The following is a 20,671-nucleotide window of genomic DNA, read 5'->3' on the forward strand; positions in this document are numbered from 1 at the left end:
CATTTATTCATCCATTGTACATGCTGTGATTCCTTTTAGGCTACTATATACGAGAGTACAGAGTACCTGAGACCCCAGAGACGTGCCGAAGCATAAGAGTGCTCATTGACTGAGCTGCCGTGTGCCTCTGCATTGTTTTTTGTAGCTTTAAATGCCAGGTTGGAGACTTTGTTTTAGGCCAATAGGGACTGTCATCACTCTATTATATTGAGCACAGGAGACCAAGTATCTTTACTCCCAGCTAATAATTGTGGCTGTCAGGCCCTAGCCCTCTTAAGTTCCAAATCACTTGCTGGCTTTAGAGAAAAGCCTCTGCAATTTTTTAGCTCTAGATACTCATTGCCTCAGATTTTTGCCTCTATCTTAGGTTTTTCTACTCGGTCCTTTAAGGTTCATTTCCATCTGCTATACACTCTATTCTCCCCCCACATTTTTTGTTCTTTCGATATTGGATTTCTCTGTGTGCCAGCTCTGGCTGTCCGGGAACTTGCTCTGTCAACCAAGCTGGCCTTGAACTCCCAGAACTGAGTGCCACCTCTGCCTCCCTAGTGCTGGATTAAAGACATGTGACATCACCACACTGTTTCAGCTTGAATTTTTAAAAGCATTGCACCACTAACACAAGCCTGTTCATTTTTATTGACTGTTATACTTGTTGGAATGTGAGGTCTTCGGTGCGTGATACTTTGAGAGATGAAAGAAATTTTCAGAAACAAAACTTAATAGAGTCTCAGAAACCTGTTTTAAAGTGATATGACTTGAGTTCTTCTGTATGGGAATCTTTTTCCTCCTAAAGTGTTTCCTCTGTCCTTAGTGTAAATCTCTGCGCTCCGGGAGCTCATTTATCTAAAGAAATTCATTTCTGCTTTAGTTTGTATGTGTATTTGCATATGTCTGAGTGTATTTGCATGTGAGTGGAGTTCTGCATGTCTTATCTGTTAGGGAAGGGATTTCTAAGTAGAATTTGCTTAGTCCCCTTTATTGGTTAGACCAACTCGCACCAGGGATCCTTCCTTTTCCACCGCCCAAAGCACAATTCTTGGCTTACCTTTTCCCCCAGGATTCTGGGGCTACAGAGTCAGGTCTTAATGCTTGAAAGGCCAAGAATTGACCAGCTGAGGTATCTCTTTGAAAGAGCTCAGGTTTGAGGTTCAAGAGGGACACATGCCAATTACCTCCAGCCTTATTTTTTTCTTTTTCTTTCTTTCTTTTTTCTTTTTTCTTTTCTTTTTTTTCCTTTTTTTTTTTTTTTTGTAGGGGAGGGGTCTGAAACAGGGTTTCTCTTTGTAGCAGCCCTGGCTCTATCTACTGGAACTCACTCTGTAGGCCAGGCTGACCTCAAATTCACAGAGATCTCCCTGCCTCTGCCTCCTGAGTCCTGAAATTAAAAGCATGCACCACCACTGCTCTGCCCCAAATTGCCCTTTTTTGGTCACAGATTTATTAATGTTGCAGGAAGGCAGCCAAGGCTCTAAGGAGAGACAGGGTCTAATGTTACTGTACTCTTCTTTTACCTTGACCAAATAATATAGCAAATATAGCCAAAGATTACCTTGAACTCTACTTGGCTTTGAAGGGTTTTTAAAGATTTCATTGACAGTCTAAGAAGTATTTTTATTGTTTCAAGTCAGTGTTTTCCTAGGCTATTCCTTACTGACCTTCAAGTCACTGTGTAGGTAATAATAAGTCTTAAACTCACAGCAATTCTCCTGCTCCAGCCTCCTGAATGCTGGGTGTTCTGCACCAAAATTGTTTTTATTTGTAGTGCAGGCTTTTTTCTTAGCTACTTTCCTAAGACATTTTCTACATCTAGGGATATTGTTAAAAGTACAACACTTGCCTACAATATGCAAGGTCCTGTAATGCGCTCTGTAGAGCAGGCTGGCCTGGAACTCACAGAGACCGTTGTCTTTTTTTTTAATATTTATTTATATACAATATTCTGTCTGTGTGTCTGGCTGCAGGCCTAAAGAGGTCACCAGACCTCATTACAGATGGCTGTGAGCCACTATGTGGTTGCTGGGAATTGAACTCAGGACCTCTGGAAGAGCAGGCAGTGCTCTTAACCGCTTTGCCATCTCTCCAGCCCGAGATAGTTGTCTGTATCCTGAGCACACACCCTCTTTCTTTTTATTTTTAATTTTTTTATTTTTAAATTGTTTTTGTTTGTTTTTAAGGTATTACATTTTGTTCTTGTGCTATTTGTACTCTGGAACATGCCTTATTGTTTTTGGTAAATATTTTCATATCTCATAAAGGTCATCTGGAAGAGTGGCGGAACTCTCTATGTACCAAGTTAGCCTGAATTTTATATTTTTTAAAGATTTATTTATTTATTATGTATACAATGGTCTGCCTGCTTGTGTCCCTGCAGACAGAAGTTTGCACCACATCTTATTACCGGTGGTTGTGAGCCACATATGGTTGCTGGGAATTGAACTCGACCTCTGTAAGAGCAGTCAATGCTGTTAACCTCCGAGCCATCTCTCCTGCCCTAGCCTGGATTTGACAGTTATCTTCCTGCCTCTCAGCTTTCCTGAGTGATGAGATTATATCTCCATGTTGATTATACCAACCTTAGAAAATATTGCTGGGCGTGGGTGGCTGGTGGCCACCACATTCCAGCACTCAGGAGGCGGAGGCAGGTGTGTCTATGTGAGTTCAAGGCCAGCTTGGTCTACAAGAACTGGTTCCAGGTCAGGGGTCCAAAGCTACAGAGAGAAACTCTGTCTCAAAAAAACCAAATATATATATATATATATATATATATATATATATATATATGATTTTATTGTCAGGAATATTTACAGGCTTGTAAATATACAGGCTTGTAACACAAGCCCTTGTGAGATTGAAGTAGCAGATCCAGAGCTGAGCTACATAACAAAGTTTGAGCCGCTTGAGTTCCTTTCTCAAACAGCACCTTCCAAAAAGTCCAGAAAACCAAACAAAAGTTTAAATAATTTTCCTAATATATTTTATAATTTATGAATACCAAAAGTGTTTCTTTAAAGAATGTAGATGACAGTGGTGTGTGTGTCGTATGATCTTGCTGTATAAACATGGCCATCTCCTTTCTCTACTTTCTGATTTCTTAGATTATGTCCATTTCCCATCATACCTACCACAATACTTTTTATCTTTTTGTGTTTGAAATGAAATCATACCAGTCCCGAATTGATTTTTGTTGGTTTGGTTGCCTGTTTTGTTTAGGTCTTACTATATAGCTAGCCCATGTACTATGCAAGCACAATTTCTCATGATGTCTGAGTGCTGTACTAATGTGTATGCTTAGAGGTAGGAATTTAGAGGTCGAGTGATGATTAGCAGAAAAATAGTAGGTTGTAGAGCTCCCCAGCAATAGCTTCTTTGCCTGACCCATTATACCAGACAGGTATTTTCCCCTTCAGAGCAAGCTTAAATCCACTAAAAATGGTTAGCCATCAGATAACATAGTGCTACTATTGTACCCCTGGGTATATCTTGCCATCTTGGTCACAATAGTTCATAATGTTCATAACTGAATAAGGACTTCCCTTAACAGACTGAATCATACTCACCAATCCTATGAAAGTTAGGCAACAGGAATGAATCTTTCTGTTCAGTCCAAATGTTTTATAACCAATATGTGTGGGGTCTTAAGCAATAGGTATACAGCATGCGTTGCTCTGTGTAACAACCTTCGTTGTCCTAGAACTTGATACACCAGATTGACCTCAAACTCAGAGATCTACCTACCTCTCCCTCCTGATTAAAGCATGTTCCACCACTGTTCAGCAAGTATACTGTCTTTTTAAAAGTGTATTTTTATAACAATGGATAACTTTGTGATGTTATCTTAGTAATCTAGGGTCAGAGCATGATACACATGTTCTATTACACCACCTACACCCCTAGCCTTTAGAAAGGCAATTGTAACGTGTCTGTTTCTCATTAGGCAACTGATCATAATCATGCTGACATGCTTTCCTCTCAAATATCCCGTGTCAGTCTGCTAAATGTGGAGAATAGTAAGGTCCATTGGGACTTTTAGGGAATATTAACAAAGATGGAATGGAAAAGTTTATAACAGATGCCCTTCAGATTTGGTGTTGAACTTGTCTAGTAAAGAATCTGAATATGACGTACAAAGGTGAGCATACCTAACTGAACCTCAGCCTCATGAAGACCTGTAGCAACTACAGTACAGGTTGAGACCAAACACCAAACACCCGCCCCCCGTTCTTGAGTGGAAGTCACTTGGCCAAGTATTTGACCCTGCCCAATGGGATTTAGTATGGTCGGGGACAATGGCATGCATGCACCTAGAGGGAAATGGCATTATTTTGCCTGAGAGATGATAGCCTTCCGTTAATATGGCTTTAATGTTACAGTCAAAATATTACTCTTGTTTTCATTATATTTTATTAGAGAAAACTCATCAAACTAGTGAAGTCCAGAATTTTCTCAAAGAGTATGTTTATGTTCTGGCAACAGTAGATGCCGTTTCTAAACCTAAGCCTAATGTGGCAAAAGACGGCTGCTGGCAGTTTGACTTCTTTTATAATAATGTCTATGGGTTTCATAGTCTTGATGTTTTCGAATTTCTTCCTATGATCAATCATTGTTAATTCATAATAGAACTAACTAACAAATGGTACTCGTTAGCATGAGATATTTTCCACGGTAGTATAATAGTGCCATCCAAACAGAGAACTCAATTTTAAAGGGAGCCAAGCGTTTCTGGAGAACACTTCTTTTTACCATATGGTTCCTGGACATCAAGCTTGGCACCACCCATAATTACCCAGGGACCCATCTTACCATACCAGTTTACTTAATAAAAAGTATAACTATCCCCCTACTTATGAGTTCCTCAGTTCTCCCCACCCTTGTACAGCAACTGTCATGAACAAGAAACCTGGCTTCTTCCTTTTGGCTAGACAGATCACCTCCCAATTTTTCAGGATTGCCTTTTGATCATTATAAAACTACCAAGAAAAAAATTCATGGAGGCAAGCACCATCAATCAGGCTCAGGCTCTACATGATTTTTCTGGACCCAGTCCTCTAACGTATTTAACCTCCATTTAACTTTTTAGCTGTATCCTACACATTATTCTTTTTCTCTTTTCCTAGGGCATTCGTTCTTAACTTGTGGCCACAGCATTACGAAGGTTGAGAACCACTGGCTTATGGAAGTAGTATGCCCTAAAACTTCCTAAGATTCATCCTGTCCACTGAGCCATTCCAAATAATGAGGCTTGTTACATTTTTACTGTACCATTTTTGTCTTTAATATCTTGATTCGAATCTGGGAGATACCTCTAGTTAACCCACACAAAGTCCTTGCACTGTTAGATACCGACAGGGGACAGCCTACTATTGTTCTTTTTTGCCTATAAGTGGTTTCGAGAAAAGAACCCTCAATAGAAGATTCACTGATTAGACCTCGTTAATTTTCTTATTAATGTGTGAGCACAATCAGGCCTCTTTCTCTGGTCTTGCTCAAAACTAAAGCAAACATTTAATACTAGCTTTGTTAATAGCTTGACTTATCATCTATCATAGATCAAAATGGAAGTCCCAGGAGTGGAATAGTAATTAATATTCAAAATTGTGTTCCAAAGTTTATGAATACAAGAGAATTAGGTACGGGGAACATGAACTAATAATAGGGAGAATGTACTCTCAGCAGCTAATACATTACTGATAGCACATAGCCCTTTGCCCATCAGCCTAACATCTATCTTACTCCAATTTTGGTTTCAATGGCATATGGCTGTTGTGTTCAGGGGACTTGGGAAAATGTTTTTATGTCCCAAGGTTTCCCAACATATGGTGCCAGGCAGCATTACTGTGCATTTTCTATATCCTTTCCCTATCCTGTAGTGCATTAATGGACTTCAGGTTGACTTATGTCTTATTTGTTTGTCTGTTTGTTTGAAACAGGGTCTTAATGGGTATAATCCTGGCCTTGAATTATGTAGATCAGACTCGACCTCGTGAGTAATTGGATTTAGAAGCCACCAGCTTCAAAGGGGTTGTTTTTTTACTCAAGGCAAGCCTAGCCTTGAGTAGAACAGAGTGGCCTTTCAAGTATTGGGATTATAGTTGTTGCCATCACTTATGGGCTAGCAATTAAGGATATTAGTCCACTGATCCAATCCATATTTTTTTTGTTAGGGGAAGCTGGTTTTCTTCTGAAAAGATTCAAATACTTCCAAAAGATTATTTTTATAAACCTAACTCCTTATTTGTTTTTCAGAGAGTAGAATACTATGGAAGGGAATCCATTAGTTACCTATGTGTGCTGGTGAGATTTCAAGTGTCCATTTTTAAGAAGCATTAAAAAGCATTTAAGAGAAAGAATGATTTCTTGGACTTTAAGCTTGAAGTACCAGTGTTATGGTAGAAGAGAATTGATTCTTCCATGTAGTTTTTTCCTCACCATCCTTTTGGTACATGTGTACCTGCAGTTACACTTCCCTTTTTTTTCCCCGATTTTTGATAGCGATTTATTGATTGCTTACATCATCTGCTAGCCAGACAAGACTCGAACTCGGGTCCTCTGGAGAAGCCTTAGGCGCTCTTAGCCTCTGAGCCACCTCTCGGGCTGTTGCAGTTACAGTTCATATACACAGATTAAGTGTAATACTTTTAAAGATATAACCCAATTGGGCTTACTGCTAAATGCTTGTTACCTCTGCTTTCAAGTGCTTATGCCTTCTTGAATTTCATATTTCATTTCTAGAACATTCTATGTGGCATTAAAAGCATTGGGTTTAATGCATAGGTGACCTAAAAAAGTTGGATTTTGGAAAGGGCAAGTGTATACAAGACACCAAGGGTAACTGGTACAATTAGTACCATCCAGAGGTAGACATCGGGGCATTAGCATGATGATCTACTCCCCGCCCCCCAGCATTTTGAGGCGCGTTTATGTCTCAACACCAGACATAGACACAACAGTGTCAGGGGAATAGACCATGGGATGGAGTTTCTTTTTGTTTTTGAAGATGTTGGCAGCAAGAATCTATGCCTAGGTTATCTCACTTCCATTCAACAGATGGAAAACGGATTTGAAAACAGGATGTGGTACTTCCAGATGAGCTGGCACTAGGAAAATTGCTAAGAGAATATGTCCCTGTGTGGTGTGTGTCAGCCCCTGTAAGAGGGGGGGCTTGAACAGAGGATGGGCTTGCCTTCTACAAGGTACAAGAGAATAAATATCTATTCCCAGTCTTTTAGTCTGCGGATAGGATTTCTCTATTTGTCCCTCTACTTGTCTGCCTCAGTAAGGTTGAAGTGCCCCATGAGTGCTAGAGGATGTTTTTCTATTTGAATTTAAAGGTATTTTTCTATCATTTTTTCTTTCCTTGGAAAGTTTTTGATGTTTTCTCTTCTACGCCTATCACGTAAATCCTACCCCTAATATGTTTTCCAGTGAACTGCCTGTGATTGCACCTATTAATCTATCAGAATTTTCCAGTAACAAGTGGAATTTGACTAAGGTCAAGTAGCCAGCGAGAATAGATACTTTATCACAAATACCACACGCTCCTTGAGGTTTTGGCATTCCTAACAATCTCTGCCTATCTTCTAAGTATGTGTTATCTCCGCAAGTTGAGATACAATTCTGTATGATATGCAGGATCTCTGCCCTTTGGGTAACATCATTTTACCCACTGGTCAAATGATAATCCTCAAGGCCTTTTTGTTATTTTCAAATCCTCCTGTAGACGTTAGTAGTATCAGAAAAACCAGCATCCTTTCTTTTAATAACTTACGGATTTTCTGCTGTGGTTTGAACATTATGCTCATAAACTGGGTTATATTTTGCCCATTTATTTACTGTTTAAGGTTATATTGAGGCATGCTATCAAACTTTCTACGAGAGGTAAATAGACTGGCTTCCAATGTTGGTAGTTTTTCATTAATGGTATTGGAGTAATGTTACTGCTTTAAGGGGTGTTCTGGTCATTGTAGGACTTCCTTTGTTGTTCATGGTAAATATACATGCTCTGGTCCTGGATATCTAGGATTTCTTTACATAGAGATGATGTAGGATAACTCAGATGTGCCACTGTTTTTGGCTTTGGTTGACTTGAGGCAGATGAACTGAGAATTAGTGGTTTATGTCTTAGAAATTTCCTTAGGAACAATGCGAATCTTGAATATGTAAGGCTATATCTTTAGTCTCGTATTTGGTGCAGTAATGAATTTACAAAGCAGTATAGGAAAAGTAATCTTATACAAAAAGCACAGGATATCAGTGTACTGTTCCTACTACTGTGCTCTGTATGCTTCTTAAGTGTGTGAGTGTGTGTGTTTCTGGTCTTTGAACCAATTTTATTATTTAGAGCTTATGACTTGGTAAAGAATTAATTGTATGGGAATGAAATGTGAGATGGGCAAGCTTCATACAGAAGGAAGGCTTTATTTAATGCCGGGCACCTGGCATCTGGATTTCTAACAACTCCATAATTGGCACAAAAGATTAGGCATTCAGTGACTGAAGTTCAAGGGAATGCTGTTTACATGCTTCAAACTGGCTTTAATGAATGGTAACGGGTATATTTTTCTGAACAGAATGTGTTTTCCTTTTTTTATATAATTTATTTAACTTTATTTTACATTCATTGGTGTGAAGGTATCATATCAGATCCCCTGGAAAAGGAGTTACGGACAGGTGTAAGCTGCCATGTGGGTTCTGGGAATCAAATCTTGGTCCTCTCATGAACAGACAGGGCTCTTAACCACTGAGCCATGTTTCCAGCCCCCGCATTTTGTAACTACCTAGGGTCGGGGGTTAGGGAAATCCACAAATGTCTGGCTCATTAGAATTTTGAGTTTAGTGTTAGGGCCTTGGCTTTGTCTGGGGAGGGAGTATTTTATTCCACATATTTATATATAAAAGAATAGGGTATCACTTCCTGTCTGGCTATTTCCTACTTGCGAACAGAGCATTATCCCAAGTATTTTGTGTTCCTCACAAATGTGCATGAACCTGTGCACACACGTGTATATATATGACTCAAATGAATATTTTGTTTCTCATTTCCGTATATTTTAAGATTTTTTTTGATGTAATGCTAAACAATAGATTGTCTACTTAGTCCAGGAAGCTGTGTATATTAAACAGTGTCAATGTACTGCTAAGTGTTTTTTCTATTTGTTTATAATACCTTTTATCAGAAACGGACATGCCATAGTCTTCTTGTAGGGTTTTCTTTTTTACTTGTGTTGTTGTCTCACTATGTAGTCCAGTATTTTGTGCAGTTTAGGGAAACGGTGTCTGTAATTTTGTTTTCAGTGGATTTATTGAGTGAGACAGAAGCATAATACCAAACATTCTACGCAGAAATGTACAACAGAAGCTCCACAGTGGCGGTGCATACCTTTACTATAGAACTCTAGAAGCAGAGACAGGCAGATCTCCACCCTGGTCTACAGAGGGAGTTCCAGGATAGACAGAGCTGCAGAGAAATCCTCTCTTGAATAAAACAAAAACAAGTAAATAAGAATCCAATGTCAAGCCAGCTGGAGTTCCCAATTGAGAGAGTGCTTGGTAGAGCAATATGTCCTCTTAAATGGGAGTTTCAAGTAAAACATTAATCTAATAGCTTAGATAAAACATTATCAAACCAGGTATTCAAACATTGGAGAAGTTTTAGACTCTCAGTTATGTTGCCAGTCAGGTTTTTGTCCATGGTGAACCTTTTCTTTTCCCCTGAAGACAGTCTTACAGGATTCAATACTAGCTGTTTTTAAAAGGCACGTGTGTTTTCTTCACGGTATGAATGAGAATCAGGCTTTAGACATTGTCTACGACTGTGGGAGCTACTATTCAGCTCAGAGAGATGTCTGTTTTATTCATGACATATTGTCAGCGTCAAACTTTAAGGATAGAGAACTTCTATTTCAAGTTGGTAATCTGAACCCTCAACCAAAATTCTCTGGTTTCCTCACTCCGTCTCTCTCTTCCACCCCACTCCTTCTGACCCCTCTCTCTCTTAGCCATGTTGAGCTAAATATGTTTTTCTATAGTTTACTCATTTATTAGCATTCAAGAATAATAAAATTTTGTATATATACTCTAAATGGGAAAAGATGTACAAAAATGTGACTCAGGCATAAAATGGAGAAAGATTTTCTTTCAAAAGCATGGACATGGACTTTGCAATGTTAGGCTATAACTGTTGTTAAGAGCAGCGCTTTGGATTGATTGTTGTAGAATTTGATTTTCTATTATGAGCCTTTCCATAAAGGAATGCTTGTGATGATTTTGGTGGTAGTTACAAATAGTTAAGGTCAAAAGTTGTGGTAGTTGAGAAAAGGGTTAGCTAGAAAGTTCTTACTAGAAAATTAGAGGAGACAAGCAAGAAAAGTAAACTGAAAAATGTACACCCCCTTCCTCAAACCCCTACTCTTATGGAAATCTCTCTCTCTTGTTCAATAGATGAACTTTCGGTTTGTTTTCAACAGAACGCGTTGAGTTCTTGGAAAGAGCCATATGAGCAGTGTTGATTCCCAGGGAGACAGTGAAATGTTATGTCCTCATCATTCCAGTCCTGCCCGCTCTGCTTTCCCTGGAGCTTTTTCTCCAGGTTTTCATTTTTGTTTTAAGTAACATATGGAGGATTTGGAAAGAATAAATTAGTCTTTTTTATTGGCTCCATTGCTTCACTCAGAGACTTAAAAATGTTTATTGCTTTTCCGTCAAACCACAAATATGTAAAATAATTGAAAATAGCCAGTGTTGACTGGCCTGGCATGTTGTCATATGCATATAATCCCAGCACTGGAGATGCTTACAGAGGAAAATTATACTGATTTTGAGGCCATTCTGGATTTCATAACATGAGCGCTTCTCAAACATACATAATACCCTCAAACATGTTTTCTACTAAAGATGTATACTAATGATCTTTGTGAGTTGTGGAAATAGTAGATGGCCTTTTTATGAAGGCCTATATTAATCATGAATTTGGAGTGCTTCAGGGGCAGATTTCAGAGTGGAATCTCTGAGCTGTTCAGGAAAACAATGCCTCTGGAGTTTAGGCCTTGGAATTAGCTAGCCTGTTTTTCTTAGATTGCTTCCTGTTTTTTCCCAGTAGTTAGGACTGCTTAGAATGTGAGAGGTATTAAACAGTTCAGAAATATGCTAAAAGCTTTGTCAGTTACAGTTACTATGTTGACTGTGAAAAGAGATAATACCACTATATGTTCTGAATTGTCAGGATGTTAGGAGAAAAACTGTTCAGTGATATACTGGTATGAAATCACATTTTTTTCTTCTAGTACATATAGGAAGCTAGATGAATTTTTCATACGTATTCTGATTAGTAATATATTGCTTTTACTGTTTATTTTAAGATAAAACCCGTTGGATTTCATTATGCTTGTATAAAGGCTGTTGTATAACCACAGAAAAGGATGCTTTGGAAATAGTCGCAGCATTTTTGAAACCTAACTCCAACCACTTAGTACATATGTTATTTAATGCCCATTGTCCAACACGCCAAACCTACGTTCCATCATACTGTGTTTAATTTTTAGTGTTTCCATGAAAATATATGTAAGTTATATCATAGGCATTCTAAATAAAAGCTTTAAATGTTAGTTTGGGGACACTCAACGCATGAGAGGAATGAACAGCAGCACACGTTGGTGCTCAGGAGGACTTCAAGGATCCAGCAGCGACCTGGAGTGGTGCTCCTCTGAAGAAATCCTACTCGGATGGATATAATACAACCTGCTAAGTGTTCTAGCACTTACCAGGTTGTATTATCATTGTCCGTGTCTATGGCTCTCATCTATCAGGGAAAGGACGGTGTCGTATTCGTCTTTGTATCACGGTGCCTAATCCGGTGCACATTGTAGGCCTCATTAAATGTTTGTTGAATGAAAAAATGAATCATCAACAGACATTAATTGGGCGCCTGCTTTGTGATCTCCATTGGCTCAGCTTCTTCCCGCCAGTTGCCTACAGTGCCTACAGCGCGCAAGGTCTATTCAACATACTTACTTCTGAAGCCTAATCCTGTCTTGGGATGAGGACTGTTATAGTGAATGTACTTTGCGTTTTCATTACTGTGCTTTATGAAAGCATTCTATAGCCATTTCTTATCTGTGCTGAGGGTATAAAAGGGAGACTAGAAGCCCAAGTGCCTTAAATGTCATATTTGATAATATGTTTCCTATGAAACATTTTGTTTATATGCCTGTGTTTTTGAATTGGCTGCTTATAGATGTTGAATTGCTGATGTTGTTACTATAATTGCTACCAATTACTCCCTAGGTTGGACCACAGTGATCACTGAGTAAGAGCTTCATCCTTCCATTCTGGTGTCTGCTATTATGGTTGGTATTGACTTTTTCATTTTCATCCTTGTCTACATTAATAGGTATGCTTCCACATTTCCTGTCTACACACTCCCAAGCTCATATTTCCTTTTCCTTCTTATATACTTGATCTCTATTATCCCATGCAAAATCTGTTAATGTATGACAAAGAGAATACACCTTAATCAACCTCTTCAGCACCCTTTATTAGTTACTTTTCTAGAACTGTGAACAAAATGTCATGTCCAAATGCAAATTCGAGAAGAAAAGGGTTTATTTTTTTGCTCTCAGCTCCAAAAGCATATATATATGCTTTTGGAGCATATATATATATATATTCCATGGAATATATATATATATTCCATGGCAGGCAGGGAGTCGTGTGGTCCAGCTTGGGGAAGCAGAACGAGTACCCGAAGTAAGGCCCTAATGGTATGCCTCTATGGAGGTTCCATCCCAAAAGGTGTCCCGTAACATTCTCAACTGGTACCGCCACCTGAGTTCAAATCCATGAGCCTATGAGGACAGTGCTTTTTCAAGCCACAACAAAGAGTAAAACCTGCATCTTGTTAGAACATGGTAATTTTATTTGAAAGGACCTCCCTCTTCACTGATGCATGCAGAGCTATTAAGAAAAAAAGACCACTTGGCAATTGTGAAAACTTGAAATTTCAGAGATGGATTGTGAATGGTCCGCTGACACAGTTATGGAGGTGAAGCTGCTGTAAGGGGAACTACAAAGTCTGGATTACAGACAGCAGTTTTAGAAAGGACTCTTAAGGCGCAAATGCTAGAGGGTGCAGTTTATAGGAGAATGTAGGGCATGAATCAACAAACTGGAAGTAAATGCAGTGCTTTTGAGCCTTGTTGCAGAATACCATTTGGTTTCCTTAGTTGCAGAGTGGGCAGTTAACAAGAATAGCACATGGCTTAAGTGGTCCTGGACCAATCTGAGGCCAGGAGTAGACTCTGTCTGTGAAGCCTTAGTATAAACAGTATTTATGTTTTTACTTTGATTTCATTTGGTTTCAAACAAGATCTAGCCATGTATTCCTTGAATATCTGCAAATGCTCCTAACTTGGAGCCCTAACTTGGAGCAATCCTGCTTCTACCTCCCTGTTGCTATGATTAAGGACATGGGCTACTAAACATGGCACAAATTCGTGGCTTAGTTCAGTGGTAGAGCATTTGCCTAGCAGGTAAGGTTCAACTGACAATATGAGAAGGGGTGAGTATAATATTTTACAAGTACATGTGTTCACTTATCAGAACGAGCTGAGTGAAAGTTAGCAACATGTAAGTCTTTTTTGGACACAGGGTTTCGCTCTTTGTCCTTGGCTATCCTGTAACGGGAGCATACTGTCCCACCTATCTCATTTTTCTTTTGAATATAATTTGCTAAGTATAGGATCCATAGCTATTCTTAGATGTTATCAGTATTTTAACAGATTTAACAATCACTTTTCTCATGACTATCTCATTTTTCTTTTGAATATAATTTGCTGAGGATAGGATCCATAGCTATTCTTCGATGTTATCAGTATTTTAACAGATTTAACAATCACTTTTCTCATGACTAGTCCCTCAGAGAAGCAAAGCTGCTTTATATTTACCCTTGTTTTAAGGTAGACGACTAGGTGAAAGGAAAACAACCAGCCCCACCAGAAAAGAAGTGGCTCTTTTCAGATACATACTAACCTTGTTTCCTGGTTTTGTGTGTGTGAACCATTCCTTTCCATATTGCTCCTGTCTTTACACACATAACATAGTAAATGCTTATAGTGTGGTTGACTACTTACATACACCACTAACAGTTAAAAATCCCCAGGTTCTAGAATCAGAAGAAAGTATGTTAAAGACGTGGGGTTTTTTTTTCAGCAACAAAATAAACTTTGCAGAAAAAGATTGGCCAGTGCATTTGAAGGTAGCTGCAGATTCTGTTTATAATTCTTTTTCAGTTCGGTAATGAAAGCTGAATATTACCATAATCACTGCTCACTGCTGAAAGCTTATGTTCGTTACTGTGACACCACCCAGCTGATGTCTTTGACAACCAGAGAAGCGTTACCCAACAGTAAACGACAGTCTCCGATCTCTCCCTTTTGGCTTGGTCATCAGATACTACCTGGAATTTGTTTGGGGACAAAGATTGCGGGAGTCAATATTGTACTTTAGGAGTCTTGCTTAATTCTTCTATCTTGGGGATGGTTGGGATAGGTCATAGGTATGGAAAACATCTGACTTTCAAATGTTTTCCCAATAAATTCACAAGGTAATTTTTAGTCAAGGTTTATGTCTTATCATGAATCTTTCCACCTCTTTCTTACGTGTCTTAACGGAATTTTTGTTCTTTACACCTTCCTTTCTGTTACCCCACCCCAATATGTTTCAGCAATCTCTCTTCCTTTCCCTGTTCAGACATGGATCAGTGAAACCGGCATTGTGAATAAAGAGTTTGAATTTCGGGAGTGGAATCCATGATGCTCTCAGCATGTAATGGCAGGAGTGGCGCACAAAGAGGATATAGAGGAAGGCTGTCCAAAGAACAAATGCTTGACATTTTGGCAGATATTGGACCACTAAGCTCTTATCAATGAAAGGAGACTGTTTGGTTCCCCTAGGGAGAAAGCGATGAAGGTAAAGGGAATGAATGAGATCTCTTTCTTCCGTGGAGCACATAATGCGGCTTCATATCTTTGTCTTGTGTTATTTGAAATGTCACTGCTTCTTGGAGATTTCTGCTTACTCAGTTGGCAAACAACATGGTTTCAGTTGAATCAGATACAGATATACATAAGTATCAAGGACAGGAGATAGCACAAGAAGTGCTAATTAACTGAGTGAAAAAGTAGAATGTGGGGACCCTGTCCTCAGAGCTGCAATAGCCATAGATGTCAGACTGGGATCTAATGCATGATGTGATGGGAGAGTCGTGCTGTAAAGAACTTCTGCTTTGGAGATGGATTATAGAAGAGGTTTAGGGGACAGGAACTCCCAGTTTCACATTACTCTGTGGGTTTGTGGATTCTTCCCACTATCAACTCACTGGGCCACTTGAATTTGGTCTCATGATGCCATTTTATCACTTGCAGGTGTCGCTCATCAGTGGGTCCAGGACCTGAAGGAACAAGAGAAACAATACCCAGTGGACAACAATGTGGCATATTGGGTGAAAACTATTGAAAAATGTCATGTTCTTTGATAAATACTATATAGTCTACATCGGATATGGACTTTACTGGATTTATTTAGACACTGCCATATTACTCTACTTTTGGAGCCTGGTTAATTTTTTTATAGTATGTAACATTTTAATCATTTTCTTGAGAATTAACTTCTACCAAGGAATTCTTTTATTTGAAGACTTCATAAAGGTGCTTTTGAATTATTCACATTACAGTTACACAAATCATAATCCTCCCAGTAGTGAATAAATGTGAATATTTCTTTAAACCATCAGAATATAACCTGTTTATAAGGTTCTAGTCTAGTAACTACACAAGTAATGTGTCTTTCTTCAGATGCTCCTGTCACTTTAGTATCTGCTCTTAGTCACTGGGGATTGTTGGTTTATGGAGAGGAACTGTGTTACCCTGACTGGCCTTCAATTGTACAGTAGAATTACAGGTGGACGCCACCATACCCAGCAATCGGAGTCTACGCAAATGAGTGAATTTTCCTATGGAGGCTGGAGGTTTTCTATGCAGCTGGAATTGCAAGCAGTTATAAACTTCCTGACATGGATGCTGGGAATGCAAATTATGTCCAGTGTAAGAACACTATGCCCTTCTAATCACTAGGTGATCCCTCTGGCACCTTGGGTACAAGTTTTGTGTGATAAGCTAACCATGGGAGCGAGTTCAATTTTTTTTTTTCAGTTTTCATGTAAGGTAATTTTAATAGCTCTCTGAAAATTTTAGCAATTAGGGTTTGGTCTCAATTCCTTCAGGGCATTCGGTACTTGAGAGTTTATTTTTTTTGTCTGAGTACCTCTCTGCTTAAGTGTGCTTTGCTGCCCCTTTTATTGGATGTTCCCTCATCTGTTGAACTTTCAGATTTTTCATTCAAACTTGGCAAAAAAAACTTTTGTAAATTATATTGTTGAGTAATATGTTCTCCCCGCTATTTCTTGTATTTTATATTTTTACCTGTCGTTTAAAGCTGATGTTTAGTTACTAAATTTTTGGAATCATACAGCATTGTTTGGTACACTGTATAAGAACCTTTATAAATAGTTTCACCCAGGGAGTGTATCTTAGATTATATTTGTTTGTTTTGTTTTTTCAAGACCTGGTTGTTCTAGCTGTACCAATTTAAAGTACTTTTTTGGATTAAAGTAGACTCTATTCTATCATTTTTGTGCCCTCTCTTTTCTTTTTAGAACGAAATCCCCGATTCTAATCTGTATTTTGGGAATGTCGGTATAGTTCTTCCTGCGATTTGTGGGCTGTGGTAGTCTTTGGGATACCCTGAGAAAACAGCTGGAACTGTTAAGCAGAGAAACCTTGTCTCACGAAAAAAATTAAGATTACATTGAGTTAACCTTTAGCTTTAAAGTCAAAATCAATAAATAACGGCTGATGGCCCTACAGTCCTTATTGTGTAAGATTTTATTTTGTTTTGTTTTTTAAGACAGGGTTTCTCTCTAACTTTGCAGCCTTTCCTGGCACTCTGCCAGCATGTAAGATTTCTTCTACTTTTCCTGTTTTCTTTTTCTTTCCAGTTCAGTAGATCAATTCACATCTGTTCACCTCCCACCTGGCCATAGCGTGCCAGTGTATGAATTACCTCAAAGCAGTTATTCCCGCTCTCTGGAGCCAGTTGTAATCTATATGATCTGACTCCCTCAAGTAGATTCCATTTGGTGTGACAAAGGCTATTGGAGCTAATTAGACCGCCTCAGCAAGAATTTGACTGTGAGTTCAGGGTCAGCAGTTCCAGCTCAGCCAGAGCTGGTTTTCAGTAAAGCCCCTATCTCAGGAACCAAAACACAAAGCAAAAAAGAAAAAAAAAATCTGTTAATCAGCTCTTTCTTTGACAGACAGCCTCCACAGTGTATATGTAAGCATTTATTCCACGTTACTCTAACTAGGCCGTAGCTGTTGTCTTCCGCTGAAGTGTTGGAATTTGCTGCAGGTTGCATCTGTGCAGCCATTAACTTACGTCTATTCAAGTATCCCAGGCAAGTCTTGAACTGGTCCTTCTGCCTCCACCTTCCTAGTGCTGGGAATACCCCTGTCTCACCAGAACGGGTTTATTCAGTGCTGGAGAGCAGGCCGAGAGCTCCACTGTGCCTAAGGCAGCACTCTACCAACTGAGCTGTATCTCTGGCACCTCATGCTATAGTTTTTAATGTCGTTTTGTCTGCTTGTTTGGAGTTTCATTTCTTACTTTACATTTGTCTTTTGTCTTTGTTGTATTTAATTTTCTCACATAGGGTCTCCTCATAGCTTTGGGTGGCCTAGAACTTGCTATGTAGACTAATTTGGTGTCTAACTACTTAGATATCTGCCTTCTATCTCCCAAGTACTGGAAAATAAAGTCATGCAAGGTTCTGTTTATTTTTCAGGCACGGTCTCCCTGTGTAATCCGTGCTGTTCTGTAATTTACGGTAGGCCTTCTGCCTTAGTCTCCTCAGTGAGTTCTAGAGATCCAGCACAGATTGTCAGTCTAAGAGAGCAAGTGTCTGCCCCCTGAGACAGCATTGGCACTTTTTTTAAATATCTACAATGCTTTGGAAAACTTTCATTTTCTATTATAACTAGTTGTAGTTAAAATTTTTCTAAGCACTGCCACGGCTATTCTATGCATTCTTATGTCTTAAATTTTCATTTTATTCAGTCAAATATTTTTTTAATTTCTCCCATAGGATGCTTTGTAGTGTATTATGCTGTTTATATTCACCCCCTTGGGTTTTGAGCTTCTCTGTGTAGCCATGGCTGTCCTGGAACTCACTCTGTAGACCAGGCTGCTTCAAGGACAGAGAACCACCTGCCCTCTGCTGTGATTTAAAAGCGTGCACCAACAATGCGCCTGGCTTCTGCTATTGATTTTAAATTGAGTTAGATATTGCCAGAGAACAACCTTTTAACTATGTTTTTATAGTGGTTTCATTTATGATTCAAAAGGTGGTTTTCCTTATTGAATATTTCATATAAGGTGGATATGTCTGTTCACAGGGTATTTTGGTTACTATTCTATGGCTGTGAACAGACACCGTGTCCAAGGTCTTGTTTTCAGAGTTATTATTTCATGATAATCGTGCCAAAAACCATTACAGGCATGGCACTGGAGCAGTAGCGGAGAGCTTGCATCCTGATCTGCATACTGCATGCAGAGAGAGAGAAAAAGAGACTCTGTGTGTGTGTGTGTGTGTGTGTGTGTGTGTGTGTGTGTGTGTGTAACAGCATTTGCTGGAAGCAGGGGCCTTGAAAGCAACATTGAAGAGAACTATTGTCTGTTTTCAGTAAAGAAACCCACAAGGCCACTCCGTGTAGAGGGCGTCGGGTGTGGGTGTCGGCCATGGCTGTCTCTCAGAAATTAAGAGAGGAACCGAGTAAAGATGCGAAGATGGGCTAACTAGCAGTTGCCATATCTGTAAGAGTAGAGAAGATAGCAGCCGTGAGAGGGGTTTTGTTGCAGCAGGAGGAGGGCAGGATAGCCGGAACCAGAGTGGTGCTCTGAACTGTTAGAGGTTTCATTGAGGTAACAGAGCTAGATTCCCTCTCCAGAAGTTAGGGCTTTTCCTGGCTAACATTCCTCAGAGACTCACTTTAGTTGTCTGAGGAATGCTAAGTGTTTGCTAGCTCAGGGTCCAGCCTGAGCTGAGTACACATTGCCATCCTTTGGGATTGGGACCTGACATCATTCGCGGTAAATGTTGATAGCAGCATGACAATGACAGCTGTCTGTGATGTTGTGTACTGTTCTAGTCTCGTCTGGGATCAGAATAAAGGATCTTTTTCCCCTGCAATAGGTCATTTTAAAAATTTTAAATCTCTTCAGACCATGCTTAATGTGTTGGTTAATAAGAGCACAGCTCTTAATCCCCTAACTCAGGAGGCAGATGCAGGTGGATCTCTGTGAGTTCAATACCAGCCTGGTCTACAAAGTTAGTTCTAGGACAAACAGGACTGTTACACAGAGAAACCTTGTCTCTAATAACAAAATAAACAAAAAAAATGGCACAGCTCTTTGTGAGCCAGATGAGACACAGATGTAGTTTGATAGGTCAGGCTAATGATTGATTAAATGACCCCATGGGTCAGTTTCTCTTCTTTAATCTTCACCTTCCTAATCCTCTTGGATTAGTATGGAGGTTCTGTGCATCATTGCTAGTGTCTTCCTCTTTTTGGCTTTTTGAGAGCAGGTTTCTTTGCCAGCCAGGGCAATGGTGGCATATAATTTAAATCCCAGCACTCTAGAGGCGGAAGCGGGTGAATCTCTGAGTTTGAGGACAGCCTGGTCTACACAGTGAGTTCCAGGACAGCCAGGGTTATGTAGTCCAGGCTGGCACCTGACAGAGATACTCCTGCCTCTGCCTCCCATGTGCTGGGATTTAAGCTGTATGCCACCAGCCCAGCTTTAGGGTCTTTGTTAGTTCTGGCTGAATTCCAACTGTCTTTCAGATTCTCAGAGCTGTTCCTTAAAGGGTATGTTGTCACCCATAGGGCTGCTTTTGCTCTGGAAATTTCCTTCCTATGCCTAGCAAAGCTGTGGTGGCTGCATTGAGCCTCTCTGCATGGGGCCCTGGTTGGTTCTCACTAGTCTTGTCACCTGTTTGTCAACTCTCCTGGGAGTTCCTGGATATAGAACCCTTAAGATACATGCAAAGCAATGAATTTCTTTCCAAAGCTTGAAACATGGTGGCTGTTCCATTCAACTCGGACTGCCAGCCATTTTCTCTAATATTGGTGTCATAATTGAGAGCTTTTTGCTTAGTTAAATTTAATTTTAAATTTTGAGACTGTGTCTCTGTACACAGTATGACATAGCCTTGACCCTGTAGTCCTAGCCCCTTCCAAATGAGGGTTGGTTTCCTAGATGTGTACTTCTGTATCTGACTTAAAAGTGCTTTCAGGTCTTAGAGATGGTTAAGAGCACTGGCTCTTCTAAAGGACCCGGGTTCAATTCCCAGCACCCACATGGCAACTAACAACTATCTGTAACTGTAATTCCCTGGAATCCAACACCAATGCTCACAAAATAAACATTAAATAATTTTTTAAAGTATTTTTGGACTTTTATCCTAAATTTTTTTGCTTTATCTATTTCTTCCATGAAGGACTGAAGTGAAAATGTTGTTCATTCACATTTCCCAGAAACTATAAAGAGGCTCTCTGCA

At 39.5% G+C, this 20,671-nt stretch overlaps 1 long non-coding RNA gene across 6 annotated transcripts in view; it reads left to right on the top strand.

The window, feature by feature from the left end:
• The window catches only part of LOC125389286 (uncharacterized), a 53,123-nt gene extending 36,442 nt beyond the window's left edge, over positions 1-16,681 (top strand). For 5 of the 6 annotated variants that reach the window (XR_015737064.1, XR_015737067.1, XR_015737065.1 and 2 more), the window contains 2 exons: positions 12,283-14,964; positions 15,420-16,681. This is a non-coding gene — a long non-coding RNA (uncharacterized LOC125389286). The remainder of the gene's footprint in view (positions 1-12,282; positions 14,965-15,419) is intronic. The other variant, XR_015737069.1, reaches the window with a different exon arrangement.
• The last annotated feature ends 3,990 nt before the right edge of the window (positions 16,682-20,671 follow it).

This window comes from Myodes glareolus, chromosome X (genome assembly GCF_982192425.1).
Source record: "Myodes glareolus chromosome X, mMyoGla1.1, whole genome shotgun sequence".
NCBI lineage: Eukaryota > Metazoa > Chordata > Mammalia > Rodentia > Cricetidae > Myodes > Myodes glareolus.